This window comes from Episyrphus balteatus, chromosome 3, assembly GCF_945859705.1.
Source record: "Episyrphus balteatus chromosome 3, idEpiBalt1.1, whole genome shotgun sequence".
In the NCBI taxonomy this organism is placed as follows: domain Eukaryota; kingdom Metazoa; phylum Arthropoda; class Insecta; order Diptera; family Syrphidae; genus Episyrphus; species Episyrphus balteatus.
Genome location: NC_079136.1, coordinates 37,381,692 through 37,406,913, shown reverse-complemented (window position 1 = coordinate 37,406,913; position 25,222 = coordinate 37,381,692). Strand labels below are relative to the sequence as shown.

General features: G+C 30.4%; 1 long non-coding RNA gene across 1 annotated transcript; it reads right to left on the bottom strand.

Annotated features, from left to right (window-relative positions):
• Positions 1-1,212: 1,212 nt before the first annotated feature.
• Positions 1,213-1,718, bottom strand: LOC129913866 (uncharacterized). The gene is made up of 2 exons (XR_008772102.1): positions 1,354-1,718; positions 1,213-1,290 (listed from the first exon to the last, which is right to left on the bottom strand). It is a non-coding gene; the product is annotated as an uncharacterized LOC129913866 (long non-coding RNA).
• Positions 1,719-25,222: the final 23,504 nt, after the last annotated feature.

Sequence of the window (25,222 nt, the reverse complement as noted above, 5' to 3'; positions counted from 1 at the left end):
ACTGACTGACTCACTCACTCACTCACTGACAGATCATCAAAATTATGGAGAGCTTCCCGCTATCGCAGAAACTTGAAATTTTACACGTTCATGGGGCTTGTGGTGTATACAAAGGAAAACATCGAAAATTTGAGAATTTCAATTCAAGGGGCGTGGTAACCGCCCATTTTCGCCGAGTTTTCATCAATTATTATAGAGCACTTCTGATTTCTGGTAGTTTATACAAAGGAAAAAAATTAAAATCTGAGAATTTCGGCCAGGGGGCGTGGTAACCGCCCATTTTCGTTAAATTTTCATCAAAAATAGAGATTTTAAATTCTACCGCAATACCTTGCAAAAAGTAGTGAAATCACAACATTACTGTTAAAAAAGAGCCAAGTTTTCCTATATTGAAATTATGCTGGCACAAAAAGTACAGTAAAAGTGTACCAAGTTCTAAAGTTTGATTTCAAATTTGTATCAATAAAATATTGATTGTTTACTTGGCAATTTTTGAAATAACTTTAAAAATCGGAAATTAAAAAAAAAATTGTCAATCAAACAATCAAAATTTATTGATACAAATTTGAAACCAAACTTTAAAACTTGGTACACTTTTATATCTCAGTACTTTTTGTGCCAGCATAATTTCAACATAGGAGAACTTGGCTCTTTTTTAACAGTAATTTTTTTGTTGTGATATACATTAACTGCTTTCTCAAAATTTCAATGTTTTTTTTTATAGATTTTTTTGTCAAAAAATTATTCACAAAATATTGGTGGATCTCCTTTATAAGATGGTTAAAGACAGTTTGACCTGTCAAACTTCAAATAATGACTTAAAGTTGCTAAAATTTCGCTGCCAGATAACATTGTAATTCTGTTCGATTTTGAAATTTCTAGCTACTGGACCATATTACCTTGGTGGGCCATTTTAGGCCACTTTCCCATAATTGTTTGATAAAAGACAATTGGTAAATACTCCAGATACAGAAATGTTTACATACATGAAACGTGCGACTCTCAAATTTGTAGTAAATATTTAATTTTTCTAACAAAGTTATAAATCTCAATCTCATGTACATATATAATATACGCACTTATATCGTAGACAAAACAATTTGTTTACATAGTATGTTGATCTTACTTTTCTGGTGATTTCTGGATTGATATAGCATATCTCTAGAATCAGTCTTAAGATTTTGATGAATAAAAAAAAAAATAATCTAATGCTCAGTTTCACTATTTTAATTTATTTCTTCGAAAACAAAAAATGTTAAAAGTTACAAGTTTATTAGCAAGGTTGGAATTCTGAAAAAAATTATAAATTATGATAAGAATGTATAATTGAAAAAAAAATGATGTTAAACTTACTCTTTCCTTGGGGTTGGCAGTCATTGTGAACTTGCATTACACAACTGTTTGAGAAGGATTGTCTTTTTCCATTGAGAATTCCACAAACTGGAGCATAGTTCATTGGGCAAGCCATTCTTCCGCAATTTGAGTTGCTAGCTGGAGAAGAACTAACTAGTTGAACTGCTAGCAAAACGAGAGCAACAACTACGTAAAGAAACTTCATGATGATAAATAATACTGGACACTTTCAAACATTTGCCTTTTATAGTTTTCTGAATGTTAAGTGGTCTTCAACTTCAATTCAGCTAAACAAATATAGTTTTTCTACTCATAAAAGTATTAATTAATTGTTTGATAAAAAAATAATTAATAAATACTCATAACTTGATACAGAAGTGTTTACACATATGAAACTTTGTTCAAATAAGTAGAAAATAATTAGTTTTTCTAACGAAGTTGTAAGTCTGAAAAAGTGTGTAATCACTTATATCGTAGACGAAACAGTTTGTTTGCATAGTAAACTCACTTCTAGTGATTTCTGGATTAAGTTAGTTAGTGTATTTCTAGATTTACGACAGATATTATTAACTCAGATAGATATTCAAAGCTTTAGTTAAAATATATAAGCTTTTGTTAAAATTATAAGCTCTCTATCTAGAGAAACAGTTGTTTGCGTGTTTCTTCAATTTTTACAATTGGGTTCGCGAAACCGTGAGATTAAGCTAATTGTTTTAATTTCTTAATTACTTTCTTACATTCACATGGACGATATCTGAAGACCGTTCTCTCTATCCCATAGCATAAGCAATTTTACTTGTTTGAACTCTAACTAAAGTTGATATTCTTTCGAATGCTTACACAGAACGTCATCCACATAGAACGAAAGTTTGTCATTAATAAAAGCAAAAGCAAGTTAAATCGGACATGAATTAAATCGCTGAAATGATTTTTCTGAAATATAATTCTACTGCCTCAAAATCGAACATAGCTATTGCATTTTTTCAAAAACTCCTTAACAACAATAAGGAAAAATAGCTTTTTGCCAAATTAAAAAAAAACCACTTAATTTAAGCGGAAAATCATTTTATTTTCATGTGGAAACATTTAAATAATAAAAAAAAGTGGCAACCACTGGGGATCGAATCTACAACGGCTGGGTCACTAGACGAGTGCTTTTACTCGTGTTAGAAATAAGTATGATAAACTGTAACTACAGCTGAAGTCTGTCCATAATTTTTACATTTTTATTTTTTTGATTTTTAAGATGAAAATTTACATTAAAATTTAATGAAATTCACCTTAAAATTAAGAGAATTTAAGCATATTCCACTTATTTTAAGGGGAAATAGCATTGTTTTAAGATGGTGGAATTTAGGGAAGGCATAATCTTATTTTAAGGTGCATTTTTTCTGCCTGTAGCAACAAATATTGCGTTGTAAATATTTTTTGTTAGTAGAAAAAACTGTAGCAGTAACTTTAGAAGGTGTAGCTTTAAAAAAAAACATAATCTTAGCACCCACAATCGACCACAAGTAGCGCAATTGAATTTTAAGTGTTGTATATTTTTTGAGCCTTTTTGAGGCGTTTTGATTTTTGACATTTGTGCAGTAAAAAGTGCGAAGATGGTTGAGAAAAAATTACAAGTTTTCAATTCCGTCATGGAAATTCGAGTTTGATTTTGAAAAAAAAACAAAAAAATTGAATTTACTATTAAAAAAATTTAAATAAAAAACAGAAAATTAATGTGAGTGGGCGGAAATTTAGTGTGGTGATTTCTGATAAATAATGAGGAAATTGATAAGATCAAAAAACAATCAATTTGTAGAGAAGTCGATTTGACCCATTATTATTCTAAACAACTCAATTAAAAAAGTGGGTGTGACAGTAGACCGATTTTTTTTTAAACCGTCCAGAATGTGACCATTAATATGAAAATTCAGTTATGAGTAAGATCACTCTTTAGTTCATTACCATATCTTTTCATAATGTTTTGAAGCAGAGGTTTTTATAGTAACTTTTGAAAGATATCATGCTTTCGGCGACACACTGTTTGTCATCATAAAATCATATTTTTTCGATCTTTTGAGATTGTTATCTGCACTTCAAAAAACCTAAAAATACTATTCCACTATATCTTTGATCACCTATAAAATTAATTAATTTTCTTCCGATTTAGATAAGCCGTGTGTCGTTGAAGAAGATAGTGATATCTATTTATAATCATAATGTTTTGTTAAATAGTCAAACTATCGATTAAAATTATCATAAACATTTTTTTAATTTATTTATTTGCAAGAATTTTTATTTCAAATAACCAACTAAATATACGTAATTTAAAAAAAATGTAAATGTAATTCGTATTATTCATAATAAAATAACACTTTATTTGGAACAACAATCATGCATATAAGCATAAAATAATGCATCTGCAATGTAAAGTATTAAATTGTATATCTCAAAACCTCCAAACACGATTTTAATTAAATTACGTATATAGTTATTATTTACCAATTTACTCTTAGCTTTGGTTTGGTACTCTTGACCGTTGATCTTATCTCTTTTATTTTTAGACTTTTTACCCAAAGTGTCCCAGATTCTATTAATTGTATTAATTGTAAAATTATCAAAGCCCAATACATGGGCTTTGAGAGTTCTTGACCGTCAATAAAAATAAATTGTTTCACATAATTTTTTTTTTTTTTTAACTAAGTTTTAGTTTTTGTTAAATAAAGAAAATACCACATAATTTTAGAATTAAATACTGATTTATTTTCCAGGATATGCAAAATTGACGATAATACAATTCGATTTAGTTACATTAAGTCTCCTAAACGCAGATGGTTTCAACATATTCTGAAAATAAATAAAACAAAAAATTATTTTTGTTTCGATTAATAAGATAAAACATTCATAGTTTGAAAAAACTCACGTTGTGATGGAGGTTTGCACATATTCTCATTCTTCATCGTACATTCATTTGGGAACATCATAACTACACCATCAAGTTCACCACACACTGGATTATAATCAGCTAAACACATCATTGTACTGCAAGGTTCTCGATCACGAATTTCAGCTCCATTGGCTAAATTCAAAATTAATAAAATTGCAGCAACAAAGACGTATAACCACTTCATGATAATAATTTTGTTTAATAAACTAAAGAGAAATCATTTGAGTTATTGGCTTTTATAGTCTTCTCATGGATTTAAAAATTGTTTACAAAGTTTGAAGTGTTTTTTTTTCATTAAGTTTGAGTTATTCTTATCTATTTAAACTTTTAGACAAATATTCAAAAATTAAAATTATTTGATGATAAACAATTATCTTTGTGATCTAATGATTGTTGCTAAGTATGTAAAAAAGAACACGGAAAACTTGTGTTAGTTTGTCATAAACAAAACTGGAAAAGAGTTTTTTTGTTTCGAAGGCCTCTTGATCAAAATGTTATGAAGCTGACATAACACCTATTAATGTATCTTTTCAACAAAATGCTGAAAAACATCGGAGGACAGTTGATGAAATTTGTCCAAGAATTTTGTAGTAGTGAAAACGGACAACAAAACTGTTGTCAAAATAGATTTCATTCGCGCTTTTAAATGTAAACTACAAATTTTAAGAAAATATATATATTTTGTTGAAAAAATACAAGTTCTTTCCAAACTTGAAAAAATTTGACAACTGATCAAGGGGCACGGTAGTGCCCAGCCAAGTTCTCTAGCAACTTGGCACTACACCCTTATATACATGAAACAAGTCAGGCCATTTTCGACCCCCCTCTAACTTCCACACCAAAAATGCCAGAAATTTCAAACTCGCTAAATTTGTTGACCAAACTCCTCACAAAATTTCAGTTTTTTACGACGAGGAGTTTTAGAGATATAGGGCTTCAAAAATCGCGAAAACCGTAACTGACTCACTGACAGATCATCAAAATTATGAAGAACTTCTCGCTATCGTAGAAACTTGAAATTTTACAGTGATGGGTCTTGTGGTGTATACAAAGGAAAAATTCGAACATTTGAGATTTTCAATTCAAATTTTGATTGTTGGCAATTTTTGAAATAACTTTAAAAATCGGCAGTTAAAAGAAAAATTGTCAAGAGAACAATCAAAATTTTATTGATACAAATTTGAAACCAAACTTTAGAACTAGTTACACTTTTACATCTCAGTACTTTTTGTGCCAGCATAATTTCAACATAGGAGAACTTGGCTCTTTTTTTAACAGTAATGTTTTTGTTGTGATTGAATTAACATGAAGCGAGAAAAAACGTTGACCAAAGCTAACCATCTAATTTTCTGGAAATTCAAGTTTCTTCGACTTGCAACCCGAGGAATTGCAGATCTACTATCACTAATAATAATTTTTTTTTAGCTTTTCTGCCAAAAGTTATGTTCAAGAGTCTACCTATCTACCAAAGAACGAGTATCAGTCTATCTACCTAGAAAAAAACAACAAACTGATAAACGCAAATATACAATTAATACAGTCAAATAAGGAGAAAAAAAGGGGTAAACCTCGGAATGAATGCTAATAGAAATTTTTTTTACCCAATACTTTCGTTTTGGCATTCTATAACATACCTCAAAAGTTTAGAAAAATCTCATGTCCGCAAGTCGCGATTTTCAAGGTCAAATCGCGAAATGGAGATTTTCAAAATAAGCAATAATCTGAAGTGTTGTTTCACTTGACATAAGTAATAGAATATCCAAACAAAGATAGAAAAAAATTAGCCTATTAGCACTAATTCCCAAGACTGTACCAGGATGTTTTTTAGTGCATATTCCAAAATTTACCCTTTTCTCAAAAAAAAAAAACCATTTATTCATAGATATGAATGTTTTTTTTATTGCATTGCTTTGATTCTTAATTACAATGGATATGAAAACCTTCGTGCTAAATTTGGTTCCTCTACCATAACTCGGTAGGGTTTTTCGGTAGTAAGTTTGCAACTGTTATAATAATATGGGTTGATAGATGAAAAACAGGGGTCATATTACGACACACTATTAGGATCACACGTTAACGTTTTGGCTATTGCTCTCTCTATTTATTCATTAGAAAAAAATAAGGACACATAGCAACCATACGTTAACGAACGTATGCCGTAATTCGACCCCAGCTACATATAACTTTTTTCAGGGATGTTACATGAGATTTTTTTAGACTTTTGAGGTAAGGTAAGTTATAAAATGCCAAAACGAAGATAGCCCCGTTCCATTCGAGGTGGTAGTTTACTCATGAGTAGATCTAGTACTACAAATAACACAGAATCTTCTACTCGAGGAGATAGAAATAATGTGTAGTTGTTGTACTACATTTCTACTCACGAGTAAACTACCACCTCCAATGGAACAGGGCTGATACTAAGCAAAAATAAATTCTATTAGCATTCTTTCCGAGGTTAAACCCTTATTTGGCTGGATTATCGATGAACCACTTCTAGGTAGAATATTCCGTCTCTATATACTTGAAAATATTGGGTAAGGTAGTGTTTTTCTTCAAAAGCTTTTCTTCTACTAAACAATCTATGAACGCATGCGTTTTTTTGAATTTAAAACAAAGACACACTCCATTTTTTAATTTCTAAAAACTTTCCAATATTTGATAGAAATCAACAAGTACACAAACAAAAATACCTGCATTTGAAAAGTAAACAAAACAAAAAAAAACACAAAAACAGCTTCTCAAATAATATTTTTTTTTGTATTTATTTTGTCACTGTTTGAGCATCAAATAGGTAGATTGAATATTAAAAAAAAAGACATGACTCTAACTAACCAAATGGCAAATACATAAACAACGAGAAGACAAATTTCGTCCATCTCCTATAAAAGCCCCAGGTCAAAAAATACCTAATGCATTTAGTGTAATTGAATTCAATCAAAATGAAGTTCCTAGGACTTGTCGTTGCTTTAGTTTTCCTTGTCGGAGTTTATGCTCAAAAAGAACCATGTGGACCAGTTGCATGCACCATGCAATTTCAATTAGAACCAACTTGTGGGGAACTTCCTGATGGAACCACGACAATGTTCATCGATGATTGCACAATGAAAATCCACAATTCTTGTCAGACCGATCCTGCAAAGCGTAAGTTATGAATGAATATCAATGTTAAACAATGTTTTTCATTAAATTCTTTTCTTTTTGTATTCTTCCTACAGAATATAAAAAGTGCGGTCAACGATGGGGTGACGATGACTTACTCGACTAAATTCCGAAGGCAATATATAATGAAACACTAGTTTATTATTGTCAATTGAATATATTTATGTCAAATAAACTAGATAAAAATTCATTTTGAACTTCTTATATCTACGAAAAGTGACATCATAGATTTTGGATTTGAATTTAGAACATTAAAGTCTATTAGAAAAGTATATTTTGATTTACCGAAAATATGAATTCTCATGTTTTATTGAACATTGAAATTTTTCATTATATCATGTTTTCTTAAATTTACTTAAAAACATAGTTGGCAACCATATAACCCCAAAATATTCAATTTTTTTTATAAAACATAAATAGAAGAGATTGGCAACTCTGGTACAAATTTACAAAAATATCCATGAAATAGAGTAATAAGAGGTCTAAAAGTGTGTTTAACTAAATTGGCACTTTTTGGACTTTGTTTTCAAAATTTTTGTTTTTTTTTTTAATAAAATATGAATCTATGAATTCTGTATTTAAGATCAAAATCCTTTTTGACCTGAATTAAGCCAAATTTCTAGCTTATATACTATTTTGAAAAAGAAAATTATATTAAAAGGCTTATTCTGACCGCCATTTTGGATCCGAAATTTTGAATAAAAAAAGGTGGCAGTTTTTTCGTTGTCTCCATTTAAATATCCTTCAGTGTGCCAAATTTCATGACATTTCGTCGAGAAATGGCCGTGCAAATGAATTTTGACGCCAAAAGGCATAAAAAGCCACCACTGTGCCCCGGGAGCTCATAGTTACCAAAAGATTTCAAAACAACTCTAATAATAAAAAATTGAGGCAAAGAAGAACTTACATGAAAGTGGGTAACTCTGACCAATACTGCTATGGCTATCAAAATGAAAAAAACAAAATTGTTTCTTTTCTTCTCATCGATTTCAAAAGGTTTTGAATATTTAGTTACAGGTAGAACGCAACGTGATCAAATCAACAATATACTTTCAGATTCTATGAATGTAACTTCTGGCGTTCCACAAGGTATCCATTTGGGGGCCACTTTGTGGTAATAATTAAAAAAAACTATTAATTTTTGTCCCCTCCTTATGAAATGATTTAGATTAATGATAGTCGGAGAGAAATGATGTGTTGACAACAAAAATATTCTGTTTAAAATTTAAGTCTAACTCCTAAAAGTAGACTACCTAAAAAGATAGAGCTGCAACGAAGTTTTTAAAAATCAGTTTCTGCAAGTCTTGACTTTGCTGACTTGTACTTTATAGAAGAGTCTTGTTTTCCTAAGAGACTTTTGAAATATGTAGTCTCTGTGTTAATAATTTTAAACACCTTTTTACCAGCTCTCCAGAAATATTTCGTATGTTCGTCGAAGTTATGATAAGATTGTATCGTGTATTTAATCAGTAACCATTTTCATAAAAATTTGTTTATTCCATCGAATTCAAATAATTTAATAAAACACTTATATAAATTTAACAAAACTTCCAATATTCATAAAAAAAAAAAACAAATTAAACTGAAACTGGTTTCGGTGTTGGCCTTGGTCTGGGTTTAATTTTAAATCTTTCTTCGCATTCTACCGAAGGAATTTCTGAAAAATAAAAAAACATTTTGTGAGTTAAACCTTAATGTATTAAAAATAGATTCTAAAATAAAAAAAAACTAACCTTCTCCTGCTGCCTTTCCACAATTAAAAGAAATAAAGTCACATTCATTGTGGAACATTTTTTGTTGGCCATTCTTCAACAAACCACAAACAGGCTTTAATTCATTACTTGCACACATAACATCACAATTATTGGGCTTGAGTGATTTGCTTGAAGCAAGTTGAATTAAAAGCAAAACTGCAGATACAATAACAAGGAACTTCATGATCGTTGAAAGTTATTAACCGAAATAGAGTAAGATTGTGTCTTGATTCAGCTTTTTATATAGTTCTTCTGTTTACTTTTCTTTTCTTAGAGAATATACACTACGCGTCACTTGAATAGAAACAACAATTTTTCTTTAGAAAATAGCGATGGGCGCTTCGGTGAGGTAACTTAGTAGATTTTTGGTTTTGCATTTTCAAAGAGAAAATTTTAACAAACAATGTTGTAAAAACAAAAAACCCAAAACAGAAACCGTATGGCTCCTAGTTGCGTTTTTTCGCATTACTTCACAAAAAACAGTTTTATTTTTGCGTCACTTGAATAGAAACAAGCTCTTAAATTAGATAAAAATGATGAAAAATCATGGACAACACTAATTTTAGTAAAGCAGTTTTAAACTTTGACATTATTTGCACATTATATCCAATTGTAGGCTACGAGCTACCATTAGGCACCACAGAAAATGCATAAATAGAATTTAATATTGAAAATGCACTTGTACTGTACACAATCGTGGACCTAATTGGAGAAAGTGATAAAAGTGTTTGGTAACTTCTTTGAAATTAAGAAAATGACATTTTCTACAATTTAAGTATTGAATAAGTGAAATAAACTTTCGTTTTCGTCCGGAATTCATCTGTTTTGTTTCTTTTGCTTTGTTTTTTCTGGAACTATCCTTGTGCAATCTCTAAGAGGGTTGTTTTTCCACGTTCCTAAACTTCCCAAGAGCTTCTTCCATTATTTCTTTGTAAAAGTTTGCATCTTTTTTCGAAGCGTGAAGCTTCAATTTTGCTATTGCACATCATAAAAACAAAGCGTATTACTATAACACATTTTAGTGCAGTTTGGTGGCGTTATTCTTTCATAAACCAATAAAATAGGACTAATATTAACGTGGTCCATCTGAGTTGGTATGTTTTCCTTTAAAAAACTACTCTTTACCTCACTTCTTTTCAGTTCGAATGCAACTATTAAATAGTTAACTTTTTTGTAATCTTAGTAGAACTTAAAATGTTGTTATTTTGCATTTTGAGGCTTTTTAAATGTTGTGCACCTTTTATAACTTCCATGATGGAACAAACCAACACATTACCATCGCACTAACACCACGTTTTTGACCGATTTTAGCGGCAAAGTGAAGGAAATTGCTGCTAGTTTTTAAATTATTTTTTTCTCTGCTCTTGATTTGGGTCTCGCCTGTCTTATTTTTTTTATTCAATCACTAGTTTACGATATTTTAAAAGTATTCTCATACAAATTTGGCAAATTTTCCAATATCTTTCGCGATTTTGCATAGTGCAAGTGCATTTTCAATGCTAGCTGCTATTTAAGCATTTTCTGTGATGTCTAGTGGTAGCTCGTAGCCCATAATTGGTTATAATGTGCAAATAATGTCAAATTTTAATACTGCTTTACTAAAATTAGTGTTGTCCATGATTTTTCATCATTTTTATATAATTTAAGAGCTTGTTTCTATTCAAGTGACGCAAAAATAAAACTATTTTTTGTGAAGTAATGCAAAAAAACGCAACTAGTAGCCACACGGTTTCTGTTTTGGGTTTTTTGTTTTTACAACATTGTTTGTTAAAAGTTCCTCTTTGAAAATGCAAAACCAAAAATTTACTAAGTTACCTCACTGAAGCGCCAATCGCTATTTTCTAAAGAAAAATTGTTGTTTCTATTCAAGTGACGCGAAGTGTATGTATAAGAAATAGAATAAATATTTGATTTGAAAGATCTGCTAAGAAATTCTAAGAATGACAATTGATTTTTATTCACGTGTAACAAACATAAGAAAAATTAATTAACTTGTAGACTTGTTCTTTATTTATAGAAAAGATCTATTGATTCAAGTCTTTCATATTCTTAGAACAAATATTGGGAACCCCCCACGTTGGTCATATTCCTGCAATCAGAGTTTTGGTTCAAGTTTGGAGAACAATTTCAAAATCTCTAATCTTAAAAATCGATTTGAAAAATTAAGAGAGGGAGAGGATGGTAACCCTATTAAATTTTTTTTAACAAAATAGTATTATTTTTGGTGAAAGGTTGCCGTTTACTGATACCGAGGACTCACTCGTGTTTAAGAGTTTGCACCCGACATTTTTTAGTTAAAGCCTAGTACGCTGCTGATGCGAAACGAAAAATGTTCAACACTCCCAAGTCGACAACGAAAATGCTAACGAAAAAATATCATCGAGTTTTCTGTCAAAGTCAAAATAAAAAATTCAAAATTAATTTAAAATCAAGAAAAATCAACAGAAAACAATTTTTAAAGCAAGAAAAAAATGAATTAGAAGAGCAAAAAACCGTCAACACTGCTCTTGGAGTCAAGAAAAATGCACACGACAGCAAAAAGTAAGGGACAAATGAGTGAAAACTCTCCAATTTTTCGCTAGAGGTGCGTAGTGAAAAACGAAAAGCAAACCGAAATTTTTCGTGTAAGATTTCGTTAACGAAATTTCTTATGGAAAATTTAAAAATTACCTATGTACATAAAATCATTTTTTATAATTGATGAAACACCGCTTTTAATGACTTTGATCACGAAACGATGTATGCCATCTGTTTTTTTGTATGAAAAGGAATTTTTAGAAAAATTTTTTTTTTAAATCATTAGATTTTTTTACATATGTATGTATATATACAAATTTTCTAAAATTTTGAAAAAAAAGTTGGCATGTCATTTTGAAGAAATAATTAAATCACATTTAAAAACGAAAATTCGAAAAATTTTACCAAACCAATTTTCAAAAACTGGGGTCATATCACGGAATACGATCATAGGTTAACGTTTTGACTATTTCTGTCTCTATTTAATTTGTAGAAAAAGATAGGGACACATATCGACCACACGTTAACCAACGTATGCCGTAGTGCGACCCCTGATTTTTCAAAAAAAAATTGTAATATTTTTTAAAAATCTAAAAATTTGTTTTTTGAAAAATTTCTAAAATTTTAATATTATGGTTACTTAAACGCTTTTGCATGAAAATTTTCGTTGAATTTGGGTTTTTCATGTTCGAGATATTCAAAAACAATAAACAAAAAACGGTTCTATTGCAGGTACCGTGAATAACCATGCAAAAAATATTTTTTCTATTTCAGGGAATCCAAGGGAATCACCCAAAACTGCCTAGTTTCAACTTTAACGCTTAACCCTTTCAGGGTGTAGATCGAGGTATATATGTAGGTACAGACAGACAGACAGAATTGCGGGACCAACTTTTTTGGAACTCTCCATCATCGTAGTAAAGCCATGTCTGATTATTATCTCGAGTTCGATTTTTTTTTCCGTTGCAACCTTATTTTATAGGTATTTAACTTTATTTTAACCTTATGAACTAAGTTACTCAACGGTTGCCGCTTGGACTAACATTAGAACTCACGTCCATTTCCCCAGCCCGGACCTATCGCAAATTAAAAAATAAAATTATGCCAAAGTTTTGTACAAGTTTTGTACAGTTTTGTACAACCAAAGCCGAGTTTTGTACAAGCTTACAACGAAAGTTATAGCCAATTGAAAGTACCGGGCTGGGGAAACGTTTCCCCAGCCCGGACATTTCTCAAAATAAAAAAAAATAAAAAAAAAAGTATGCACAAGTTTTGTACAAGTTTTGTACAGTTTTGTACAACCAAATTCGAGTTTTGTACAAGCTTAGAGTCGTTTGTGGTAAGTGTGCGCACTTTTGACTTTGAAGATGTATTATAAGCAAAATATAGTATGTATATAAAAAAAGTAAATTGATTATTAGAGTAACATGTTTTGACTTCTTAAATTCAATTAAAAAATAACTAATATTTATAAAATTAATTATGTTTTTCTAAGAAAACCAAAACAGGTCATATTGCGCACACTTACCCCTTCGAAGGGGTAAGTGTGCGCAGGGTGTACGGTAAGTGTGCGCAGGTACTTTTGCTTAGTAATCTTAATGAATATCTATTGTTCTCATTTTTCAATTTTTAAAGGCAAACGAGGGATCTAAGACCCCCGCTCCCATACGATTTTATCATTATTTTGATCCATTCTATACACTGTGAAATTTTGATGCATTTTGAAGCATTTTCTGCAAATATATATATTTTCAGTGAAATCCCATGCATTTGCATGCGCACACTTGCCCCCAAATTTTTGCGTACACTTACCCCAAATGCAGTTTTTTATTGTTTTTGATAAAATATTAATAAATAAATACTAAAAACAATAACATTTTCATTAGAACATAAAGTTCAAATAGTAAGCTCAATAAAAAAATCAATTGCCTTCACTTTAAGTCAAAGACAGATTACTGTCAGAGTTCGAAAATTGTGAAAAATTTTAGGGAAAGTTAGCGTTTTCTTCTTTTGATTTTTCTCTAAACATTAAAAACAATATAAGCTTAAATATAACGGACTTCGACGAAGATCAGGTATCTAATTAATTCTGCATTAGCAGAAACTTAATTTTTTACACCAGTTTCGAGAAAATAGCAATGCGCACACTTATCGGCTGCGCACACTTACCACTAACGACTCTACAACGAAAGTTATAGCCAATTGAAAGTACCGGGCTGGGGAAACGTTTCCTCAACCCGGACATTTTTTTAAATTGTATCAAAATTTAAAAAAAAAATTCTAAAATTATCTACGAGTTTTGTACAGTTTTGTACAACAAAAATCGAGTTTTGTACAAGCTTAGTTAAATAATTAGAGCTAATTTAAGTTTACACTAGGAACATACGTACCAAGCTAGCGTTATCCAAAACTTATAAAACATAAATGCAAATTCCATCAAAGAGTTATGTACAGTATTGTACAGATAAAATGGTACATCTAATTTAATTGCTGATATTAATATTAATTAAATTGATTCGTTCTTAATTAATAACAAAAATCTACATTGTGTGTCCTTGAAACCTAATTAGAATATTACATACAGATTTCCCAAAAGTATACTACTAATTTTCACTCCTGAACTTATGAATAAACCTCCCAAAGGTATGCAACGCACTATTTTAAACCGGAAATATGTTACTTCCAAATGTATGCAAGTTATTTAAAATTTTAAAGTTTTTTTGTTTTGCATTTAATGCCCTTTATGAAGTAGGAAATAGCACTTGTAGTCTATACATAAATGAACTACCATTTTGCGTTTTTTTTTTTTCAAATAAATAACGTCATGGCCTTTTTTCACTACAGCCCAAATTTTAAATTAAATTGGTAGATTTGACATTCGAAATGACATAATTTGCGAAATATATGTTTGTATCAATAACAATTTTAATAGCCTGAGGAGTAAAATAAAATTAAAAAAAACAAACAAACAAACAAAACAACATCATATTACAGGTAAAATAGTACATTAAGGGCCAATTTTTCAATAGTCAGTTAAACAGTCAGTTAGCACTTATTCCTCAAATAGAGAAAAAATCAATTTTTCAACAGCCGGATATAGCTTATTCCTTTAATAAAACATTTATTAGAGGAATAAATCTATCTGCTTCTTTCAGAGACGAATAAAAATTATTCTAAGGAATAATCTCAACAAAAATAGTGAGTCAATTGTCAAAGCTGTTTTAAAGAAAATATTGATGAAATGGATTTTTTTGAGATTATAAATTATTAAGATGCTTTTTTCACAAATTTAAAGACCACTAAATAAAAGACCACGTTTAAAAAATATAAGGGAACACAAGAAAACAAAATTAATTATGAACAAAAATGACGTTTAATTTTGAATATTTTTGAATTTGACATTTTTTTTGTTATTCTGTAGAATAGAGTTTTTTTAATTGAAAAATTCAATTTTGTTATCTGATTGTTTATGAGCCTAATAACTTTATTCGTCGAACAATTAACTGACTGTTTATTAGAAGATTGAAAAATCGGCTCTAAATCAAGAAATAAAAAAAAATTGTTACACTCATGAAACTTGGCAAAAAGTTTGCTTTTGGGATAAGAACCAAGTACAAAAAAAAGTCTATAAAAAAAAGTTGGGTAGAAGGGTGTTTTTTCGCGGACAAGAGGGAGGGGGTGAAGGTCAAAAATATACTGAAAAAAATTTTTTGTCGAATATCATCATATGACACATGTTTTCAAGTTATTTTTTGATGCTGATTCTAATGACATAAAAATAAAGTTATAGCCGATTGAAAACAAGGGTGCTTGTTTTTTTACTTCAACAGGTAAAATATAACCGAAACCCATGGGAAAAACATGCTACACTGATGGAATTCGGGATGAAGGTTTTAGATAAAGCAGGGACAAAGGATTCATAAAGTTCTTAAAATTATTTTTGGTGAAAGGGTGTTTTTTTGATGGGTTAAGTTGTGTGTGAGGAAGGTATCATAACAAACTTTGGCATACTTTTTTTTTAAATTTGCGATAGGTCCGGGTTGGGGAAATGGACGTTTAGAACTCATTATCTCGTAAGCAATGGTTTTAATACTATTTTGATCTTAAAAATAAATTAAAAAAAAAGAAACATATATTGTTTACATCAAATCAACTTTTTCAACTTTATTTAAAAAACACTTTACAATCTTGGTTTAATTTTAAACCTATCTTCGCATTCTACCGAAGGGATTTCTATAAAATACAAAAAATATAAATTAATAATTCAAATAAAACAACAAATAAAGTAACTTACCCATTCCTGTTGGTAAATCACAATTGTAAGCAATAAAGTCACATGGATTGTGGAATAATTTCTGTTGTCCATTTGCCATCAAACCGCAAACAGGTTCCAATCTATTGTCATTACACATAACATCACAGTTGGATTTAAGTGACTTGCTTGAGGCAAGTTGAATAACAAGCAATATTGCAGCAAGAATAGCAAAGAACTTCATGATTGAAAGATGATGATTCAATGAACTGGAATAAGGTTGTCAAATTTGTTTAAGCTTTTATATTGTTTTAATATGGCGCAGTTAATTTTTTTTTTTTTTTCAAAAATAAATCTGAAAAATTAAAAGATATTGAAATAATCTGTTGGGTAGCGCTAAGATAACATTATTTAATTAGTTTTCTTGTCTAAATTCTTGACAACGGAGGATATCTGTGGATCACTATCAATTAAAGTGGTCTATTAGTTCAAATTTGTTTTTATCAATAAAATTAGTCAACTTATGTATCTATGATCTTGGTCAGAGACAATAAGGCTCGTTTGTTTTGTGTTATGACTGTTACGGATAATAAATTTGAGTGGGCAGTTGCAATACAAGAAACTTTGATGATGACTGGTTAACTGATATTGTTGCTCAGCTGATGTACATTGTACATATATAAGTGACGTTTGAATCTCGAATCATGATTCGAAAAACGTACATATGAGTGATATAAGAAGATGAAATTTTTGCATTTAGATTGCAAAAATACACATTTTGAAATACAATTCTTTTTAAGAAAAACAAAACAACAAGTCCTTATATCGTGGGCACAACGCCAAAACCACGAATCTGCAAAATTGTAGTTTTGAGAAAAACGGCTTCAAAGTTTTAGAAATGCATACAATCTTATGGGAACTCGTGCTACGGAAATTGATATTTTAGGCTTTTAGGCAACAGATGGATGATTGGGGTCGAAGCAGTGGATAGAGGGACCGATAACAAGTTAAATGACGCATTAAAGTGAAAATGTCCAAAAATGCAGATTCGCGGTTTTGGCTTTGTGCCGACGATATGTATGTTTAACTTACATAAGTGAAAGGGTGTTTTTTCTAAGAAATGATGAAATTCAGAATAAGTATCACAAATAGGTACTAGGACAAAAATGACACCCCAATGAAAATTGGTAAAAATATTTTATTTGTAACAGAAACCAGGAATCTAAGCAGTCTATAAGAACATTTTAGGTGAAAGGGTGTTTTTTTTTTGGAAATAAGGAAAATCCGCTATAAGTCCGAAAAAATCAATGGCATAAAAGGTTCCCTTAAGAAATTTATTAAGAATGTTGTCTTTGCCATGGAAATTACGAATAAAGTGAGTCTATAATTTTCTACTTGCGATATATTGTATGTACAAATATAGGTACTATAGGGCCTGTTAAGGATTCGTTAAAAAAAATCGAACTGGAAATAACAATCGGACATTAAATTACTAATACCAAAAAAGTTGTTCCGGCAATTCTGTCTGTCTAAGCTAGTAAAGTGATTTCCTTCAAACTTGTTGGTTAGCAGTTTTGGGTGATTCCCTAGACGAGAAAATGAAATTTGTTTTTAGGACCAAAACAAACGGTTCCTGCCATAAAACAGAAATAGAAAAGTAAATTTTGTTTTCAAAAACGGCTCTAACGATTTTGATGAAAGTTTTTGTGAGTAATGTTATAAGGAAGACTCAATGTTAACGGTACCTGCCATAAAACGGTTTTTTTGGTGCCTCAATATCTCGTACACCTCGATTGCAATGAAAATTTTTATGCAAAAGCGTTTAAGTAATTATACCTAATGCTAAAATTTAAAAAATACTTAAATTTTTTTTTTTTGAAAAACCAATTTTTTTAAAACTCCTGAGTTAAATATTTCGAAATTATGGTTTTAAGTGTTATTTAATTATTTCTTCAAAATGGCATATACCAAGTTTTTTTTTTTGAAAAATGTAAGAAAATTTTTATATAAAAACATTTTTTTTTTAAACGGCTTTAACAAGTTTCAAAATATTTTTTTTTTTAAATTTCTTTTTATAAAAGAAATCAGATGGTATACTTCGGTTTTTTGATCAAACAGACTTTATGTATTTTTTTCCTTTGCTTTAAGGAAATAAAATTTAATTTTTTCCTATTTTTTTTTTTTTTTTTTTTGACATAAAGTACGCTAAAATCCGCCATATATTTAGTTCAACAGAAAAAATCACCCATTAACTCATGTATTTAGAGGTTTTCTAGGGTAATTGGTTATGTGGATACTAAAAGCTATCACTCTTAGAATCCACTATTATGTACATATATATTCTGTTGAATATATTTAATAGAAAAAAAAACCCTTTCATTTTTTATTCTTGATGTCAATGACGAATTGTATAGAAGTTGTCATTCGCTAAGGCTTTTTATAGTCTCTCTCATATGGGCAATAATATTTGAACCACCACCTGAAAGATCGTTAGATAACACAACACACATAATTGGTTTTCTTGTTAAAAACAAAAAGTCTTGATAATGATAATGCTTTTTTTTCAAGCCGATCATTTTGTTTTTTGTTTTGTCACTTCCACTTCAAAGATTTTCTTTGAAATACCTACCTGACAAAAAATTCCCTAAAAATATGACCTCTTAAAATTTGTATTTAGTATCCGCTCTCTGCATGTGAAGATTTCCAATACAAAATGCATACATGTAAGTTTGTATAACTCAGCTGCATTTTATGATATTTCAACAAGCTAAAAATCAAATTACACAGAATTAAACGATCTATAATCTGCACCAGTGAAACGGGACAGGTCTCTGTTTGTACAGAAGTACCTATAGGTTTGATCAAAATAGGTAATGTTTTTATATTTTTCTCTTCACGATTTGGGTTTTCATATTTTGATAGCTTAACTTGATTTTGATTTAGAAAACTTTATAAAATACTTTGAAGACAATTAAGAAAAATCTAAACGAAGAACACCACAATTTAAACAAAAAATAGTTCTATCTCCTAACACTGTACTGAGAGGATCCCACTTATATAAATTCACTATTTATACCTGAAAAATTCAACATTTTTGAAAACTATACTACCTTTATTGTATTGTTTCATTTAACTATAACAAAAAGAGCCACAGACACATACTAGTATAGTATACCTTCTCGTATACGACTATAATAAAATTTATCTCACCCATGACAACTTCTACCTACAACCTGTTCCAATCTAAAGCATATTCATCAGTAGTTCATCAGAACAATGAAAATTTTGAGAGAACAAAGCAACCAACAGTTAACAATGACATAAAGAACAAAAGATCAAAAGGCTTTTCAGCCAACCCAACCAAAGCTAACCATCACCATGTTAACCACTACCACCACTTGCGAATGAATTCATATATAAAACATATAATAAGGTAATAATTCAAGGCTTTTGGCTTCCCTGATGTGCTCCTACAACCAACAACTACCTACATACCTCTTTGTCCAGTGATAATGAAGCTGGTCAAGTAAATTCTTCGACCACACAATTTTTTAAAAACCCCAGCATGAAATTATATGGAAGCTCGCCAGGACAACGCACACGGCAACCATACGTATGCTTTTTCTGTAGCTGTCAAAATATTCCATATTCTCTCGTTTATAAACAAAAATTTTTTACTTTTTCATTTTCAATTGAATGCGAATGTTTATTTTGCCACCGAAAGTTCACCTGGAATGATGTGTGGTGGAAACCTGGGTTTCACCAGAAACAATATATAATAACTTACCCAAATGAAGAACGAACATTCACATACGTCATGCCTACGGTGACCATATTTCTGGAAGCGAAACTCGGGACAGATAAAAAATTCGTTGGATCGTTTTGAAAATATTGATTTTTCAAAAAACATTTGAGTTTTTTTTTAAATGAGTTTTCATAATTTTTCCTTATTTTGATATCAAGATTTCCTAAACGATTTTATGGGAGCGTTTTTGTTGAAATCATTTAAGTCGTTTACGAAATCAGAAATCAAGAAAATGGATTTATAATAATGTCTGTTAATAACTTCTAAAAAAATATTTTTTTAATCAAAATGGGGAGACAAAACCAGCACAACGAAATCGTAAACGCAGCTAAGGTAACGAAATTCTTACTTGTGCTAGCATTATATAGAGAGCTTTGAATCGTTTTTCACTCTCATTTTTTTATCCAGGCAATTTTTCTTGCAGCAACAGATTTTTTACTTTGTAGACTTAGAAAAATTTTTCGTTTTGCTTCAGCAGCGTACTAGGCTTAGGCCCAATTTATTCACTCTCCATTATATTTAAAGGCTCCATTAAAAATTATAAAACTGTCAAATCGCATACAAATTTTAAAATTTCCCTTTTTTAATGACGACTTTAAATTTAATGGAGTGTGAATAAATCGGGTCTAAATGCTTTATCCGAAAAATTAGAAAAATTTTAATTTCCAACCACTGTTTTCTTGTTTTCCATACAAAGTATTTAAAATATTGAATACAAAAATCAGAGAATGTGCAAATACGGGACAATCAAGGGACAAATTACAAAATACGGGACACTTATACGTCCCGGGTTTCTTAAATAAAAAGCCGGGACAAGCTGTAGAAATACGGGACAGTCCCGGGTAAACCGGGACGGATGGCCACCGTAGTCATGCCCCATATTGGTTTTGCTTTATTCTCTCTTTTGGTGGTCATCATAAAATACCCTCTCAAAATGGGGGTAGATCAGAGCATAATAATCGGGTGTTCGGGGTGGTGGAAGGACTCATTCCATCCAAAAAGTATGATTGCAAATTGCAGGCAAATGCTTTTGTTCTGGCAAAATTTAATCAAGAAATAACTCCTCGGGGAGCAGCTCTCTTCCAAAATTCGTTGCAATGAGAATGACAATTAAACTTCAGGTTGAATCTTTTCACAATTCAGTTGTATACATACATAACTCCAATATATACGGCATGCCATGATGAAGATGAATTGTTTGTTGTTTCGAATAATGAAAATGCACTAATACACAATTCAAAAAGTCCTTCAATAAATATTGTATAGGTACGTACCTACCTACAGGAAAATTGGGAATGCATTTTTCTTTTGTTTTCGATAAGAACACGAAGAAAATACCTTATAGAAGTCTTTATGGAGTGAAAAATCATTGCTTCAATATCTGATTAAAAATTATAGGTATAGATTTTAAGGAACTGGGAAATATGAATTTTTGAAAAAGTCAAGCAATTGGCTGAATCTACTGTTGTTTTCCGTGAACTGAATAATTGATTCATATATCGCCTCCTAGAAAAATAAAATGCACGACTAAGGTCGCACGTACTTGCTCTTGCAGTTCAAAGCACTTTTATGTTAGTCTACTTGTAGATTTTAAAAGCTGGCTCTTAATTTAAAAAAAAAATTGATATTGGGGAAGAGCCGACATTTAGGGCATGAATTTTTTTTTGTTGTTTGACTTTTTTGAGAAAAAATAAAAATGCAGTTTTATTTCCACTGCTTTAAATATAACGTTTACAAAGTTTAATCAAAATCGTTAGAGCCGTTTTCGAGAAATTCGCAATATCGTATTTTTTTGCATGGGAGGTATACGTTCTAAACGAGATATAAAAAACAAAAAAAAACCAACTTTCAGAATTCCATAAAAATCATCTGTATCAAATTTGAAGAAAATCCGTCCACCCGTTTAGGCTGTGGAAATGTGTACAGATGGACGCACAACCGCACAGACGCACAGACGCACGGACGGAATTGCGAGACCCACTTTTTTGGAATTCTCCATCATCGTTATGTTGGTTTTGATTTTTTTGTTATTGAATTTCGAAGAAAACCATTAACAGGTTTAGTTTAAATCAATTAAAACTTCCAAATGGATAATGTAAATACATTTTTAACGGAAATGTTTAGGGCTTCAATCTCTCCGTGGCAATTTTTGAATTTCGTCTTAATTTTTAAAATATTTGGTTTCCAAAATTGACACATTTTATTATCAATTATTATTAATTGATTGTTAATAAATATTGAAATTTGGTATTTTAAAACCGAACTTATGAGAAAACTGCTCAACTTATTAATAATTAGATTTTCCAATTAATTTTTTATTAACAATGAAACTATTTATCAACAACTATAAATTGATAGTTGTAAATCGTAATGAATGTCTTTAAATATCATGATAGGAACCAAATAACAAAAAAAAAAACTTTGTTATAATGACAGAAATAATTTCGTTAATTTTCAGTTCCATTTATCATATGAATGCAGTCATTTTAGTAAAAACAACTTTTGCTTCACAAGGGTAGGGGAAGACCCGAATTTCATAAAAGGATCCATTTTTTGGGGAGCCAATCCAGGTTTGGTAAGAGCTAAAATTTATTACTTTAATCGTTTAGAAGATATTCGTATCCAAACCTATGCCTACTGATTTCAATAGTTTTCTTATGCCCCGTATGCATTGCGATTTGGATACGAATATCTTCTAAACGGTTAAAGCAAGCAATTTGATGCCAAGAAATTTTTTGTACAATGTTTAAACTCCTACAAGAATACATCTTGCTAGTTTGAAAATAATGGATTTTTAATAAATTTGAAAATCTTTAAAAGTAAAAAAATGTTTTTTATAATTTTTTTTAACTTTGACCTCGAATAACTTTAGAATGGTTACATTAATGAAAGAAGTTAACAAGACCTTTTTTGTGGAGAATCTGTTTCCTACAAGAATATGTCTTATGCGTTTGATTATTATAATTTTTCAACTTGTTACAAAATTAAGAACAAAAAACTAATTTTAAAAGATTTTCTCGATTTTTGGACCTCAAATATCTATTAAACGGTTAGATAAACGAAAACAGTGGAGAAGGCTTTTTTTGAAGAGCGTTCAATTTCCTACAAGAATATGTAAAGAAATTTGCTAAAAAGTCAATTAATAAAAAAATGATTCTATTTTAGTAGAAGCTTGATGTTAAAATGGAAAATTGCGAAGCGGAGGACCTTCTCATTAATATAAAGAGCTCATATTTTGTGTGTATATTCTAGAGGTGTCTAACAATCGATTTTTCGGAGTACAAAATCAAAAAAAAAAGAACTTAGATTTTTTTGACCCACCCTAATGCCGCTACATAAATTTGCTGCTATGACTATTATAATAGTACAGGACAGGGCAAACCTTAAACAAATTTTTGTGTAGATAAAAGTAACGTTTTGGCTGATTCTTGTCAAGAACTAATATATACCTATATCAACGAACAAGAAAATTTCGAAGCAGGTAGTTTCAACAACCTCATTAGATCATGGAAGTGACGATGGAATCCCAGTATTATTATCCAATGTAGTTGGAGTAGCGCTATTTCAGGTCACAATCTTAATAGTGATCTTTGTTATCACAGACTTTGGCTTTATAGTAACGCTTGCAGCCTGAGGAAAAATGGAATTCTGCCGCAGTACCGCCGTACCACAGCCGCACTATGATCAAAAATTAATATTCCGCCACGCAATAGCCGCACCATGATCAGAAGTTTCTGTTCTGCCGCATCACACCCGCAACATTTTAAAAATAACTACTACTCCGCCGCACCACAACCGCATGGCAAAAGAACTAGAGATTAAAAGATTAGATTTTTTTTAAATCACCTGAGTTTTGTTTTGAAATTTATTCGGAAAAATGTATAATAATTCTTGAAAATGAAACCAAACTTTTATTTTGAAGGTTGAAAATATTGTACGGCGGTAGTGCTGCGAAATTTTCCGACAAACGGCGTTGGTGCGGCGGTCAAGAATTTATTTTATTTTATAAATTTAATTTCTATTTTTACACGGATGGCTGTTGTCTTATAATAACGGCTGCAATATCGAGTTGTTGTCTTAGAGCGCCAAAAGTGTAAATACCATGACAAGTTCGAAAAGAACGTTAAGTGAGTCATGTGCGAATAGTGTGAAGAAAGTTGAAAATTTCTAATAATGAAATCAGATTTTCTTGAAAATTCGATCTGCCTTACTTTTAAACACAAGTAACAAGTGGTTTAAGGTTGAACTTCCCCCTCTTATTTGTCAGGTTTATAAAATGAAGAAAATATTGTGTCCATTCATAAGAAAAAGTTCTTTTAAAACTTTTTTTTCAATGAACTCATTCAACCCCTTCTTCTTTATTGAAGTTAAATAGGTATCAATGTCAGTTACATTTAACTTCTTCTATACATATCAGATTCTTAGACAAAGGTATTGAAAAAAAAGTAAAAAAAAAGACTTCCTTGGAAGACACGAGCACACCTTTTCATCATATGTAGGTATCATTGGTATCATTTCAGCAGCACGACGACGACGATGAAAGGAAACTAATTTTCAAGGTTCAATAAAGCTGTTAAAAATCGTTCCATTGTTATATCAGCTACGATACGACACACGCATTCACACACATTTATTAACAAATAAATAATAAAACTTTGAACTTCTACCTTACCCAGGCTTACACATACAAAATAGAATATCCCTTTTTTTTCTCCTGTAAACTTCGATGAAGAACCTCATATCTCTCACATATTTCTATAAAAAAAAAACACACAGATACTAACATATACAATACACATTGAAAAGTGACTTTATTGTTCTTGAAATTTGCTTTGATTTTTACGCATGATTTATTATCCTGGTCAAAAGTAGCAGAAGTGAATCGACTTGGAAGGAATCTTTTTCCACTTCAGTGTCATCGTTTTTTTTTTTTTTTTGTCTTTTTTTGTTGTTTCCTTATTTTTAGCAAAAAAAAAAAGAAGAAGAAATTATTTCCTATTTCATTTCAGGATTGGAACGGTTTTTTGATCATTCAGGGGGTAAAAGGCGGAAATAGACTATTATACCATACAGGCAGTACGGGTATTGGGCGCAGAAAGCCAGCAGCAGCCGCTGGTGCTGGTTACTGAATAAATACAACATCAAAGACGACATCGTGCATTACACACATTTTGTATATATATTTTTTTTTATATTTTTATATATGCGAAGTCCTGAATTATTTATGTTTTATGATTTAAGTGATATATCAAAAATTAAACGCGTGTATGGGTTTTGAGTTTTCGTCCTTAAAATATTATCATTATTTATTTTATTTTTTTTTTTATAAACCGAATATGATTATTTATGTATGGAAGGACGTTAAAATTCTGTGAATTATTTATAGCTTTAGTTGAATTCATACTTTTTCCAGGAATTGTGTGTGGTCAGGACTCTGGAATATTTGA